Source organism: Parasteatoda tepidariorum, chromosome 10, assembly GCF_043381705.1.
Source record: "Parasteatoda tepidariorum isolate YZ-2023 chromosome 10, CAS_Ptep_4.0, whole genome shotgun sequence".
In the NCBI taxonomy this organism is placed as follows: domain Eukaryota; kingdom Metazoa; phylum Arthropoda; class Arachnida; order Araneae; family Theridiidae; genus Parasteatoda; species Parasteatoda tepidariorum.
Window position 1 is genome coordinate 67891459 of NC_092213.1, and position 2200 is coordinate 67893658.

Here is a 2200-nt window from a genome sequence, read left to right on the forward strand (position 1 = left end):
ACTTTAAAGTAGTTTAAAATTAAAACTGTAAATTTGAAAAAAAAAAAGAATCAATTTGTTGTTACCTCGGTAAGTCATTTCACAAATAAAGCTCAATTTTCAAATTATTTCTTTCCTTTGCTCTAAATCCACTTGGATAATATGACGAAGGGCTTGAATGACTTTGCTTATTTTTGAATGCTGTTGAATCTAAATATGATTGATTTTTATGTGTAATCATAATATTGGAATACATTTTAGGTTAGAAAGCAGCGGCGGGAGAAAGAAATTGCTGAGAAAAGACGGAGGACAACGGTGGAATTTGCCAAAGAGGAAAGAAGGCGTGCTCAAGAATTCCGTAAGCAAAAGGAGGAAGAAGACAGTCCAGTTAGTGTTTTCATTTTAACCAATGAAGGTTCTTCAATATAAAATTTTAAAGCATTGCCTGAGATTAAAGATCTAAAAGTTGCAATAGCTTGCTTTTCATCTAAAGAATTAATCTTAACATAATCTTCTAATTGAAGAAAGAAAAACTTTAATGTGGTTGGATCACCAGCAAAGGGTTGAATATGAAAGTTTATATTACGGATTACCTCGGTAAGTCATTTCACAAATAAAGCTCAATTTTCAAATTATTTCTTTCCTTTGCTCTAAATCCACTTGGATAATATGACGAAGGGCTTGAATAACTTTGCTTATCTTTGAATGCTGTTGAATCTAAATATGATTGATTTTTATGTAATATTGGAATATATTTTAGCTCCGAAAACAAAGGGAGGATAATGAGAGGGCTGAGAGGAGAAGGCGGACAACGGTGGAATATGCCAAGGAAGAAAGGCGCCGGGCTCACGAATTCCGAAAACAGAAAGACCGGCGGAAGAGGAACGAAGAAAGAAGCCGGATCATAGATGAGGCCAGCTGCCTTGCTACATCCCTTGCCAATGAACAGATGGTCTTGCTGGCAACAAGATTCATTGACAGGGTGTCGCAGGGCATTTCGTTCCAAGAAGCCCGGAGCCAGCTTGATGCTGACATCGAGGAGAGCAGCTCAAGGCTCAGAGCATCTATCCGAGAGTCGTTGAACAGCAGCTTCCCTGCCGAAGAAGTCATTACAGTGAGTCTCTCCACTTCTGCAGCCTTAGATCCCTCTCCCGTCCGCCAGGCATCACCACCGCCCCCCCCCACCATCACCTGTTCTACCTCCAAGCCCAATTATTAGTCTTGCGCCTGTTTCACCTCCGGTGTCGGCTGTAAGTACACCACCACCACTACCATCCCTAGCCGTGCCAGTCCAACAGGTGCCAGTCCAAGTCCAACCGGTGTTAGTCCAAGTCCAACCGGTGTTAGTCCAAGTCCAACCGGTGCCAGTCCAAGTCCAACCGGTGCCAATCCAAGTCCAACCGGTGCCAATCCAAGTCCAACCGGTGCCAGTCCAAGTCCAACCGGTGTCAGTCCAATCCGTGCAAGCGCCTCCACCGGTTCCTCAGCAGCCCAAAAGAGGAAACCCAGGAAGACGCAGTACACGATTAGAAATTTTATTAGAAGCAAGCAAAAAATTCCTAAGAATGGATCCGCCTTTCACTCTAGCCAAAAGACCGCGATTTTCGCAAAAATACCCTGTTTAAATTTGACTTAGTCCACCACCATCCGCCAGATATATATTCATATTAAATTTAGATGAAACATTTCCTTTCAATGTTTAAAAGACAGTCCAGTTAGTGTTTTCATTTTAACCAATGAAGGTTCTTCAATATAAAATTTTAAAGCATTGTCTGAGATTAAAGATCTAAAAGTTGCAATAGCTTGTTCTTCATCTGAAGAATTAATCTTAACATAATCTTCTAATTGAAGAAAGAAAAACTTTAATGTGGTTGGATCACCAGCAAAGGGTTGAATATGAAAGTTTATATTATTTTTACGTTTAGACATATTTAATAATCAGATAACTTAAAATTATATATAGATATATATAAATGAAAAATAGTTATACCAATTAAAATATCAAGTTAAGAAAAAAAATCAATTTTAAAAATGAAAATATAACAGCAATAATAAATTGTAATCATTAAAATAAATAGAATATAAGATATTCATATTAAATGAAAATTAATTCCAAAAATATTTAATGAGAATAAGAAATAATTGCTTTAAAAAAATGTTATGCATTGAAAATATTAAGTACTGAATCTGTAAAATAGTCAGTTAGAAATTGAAAAGCACT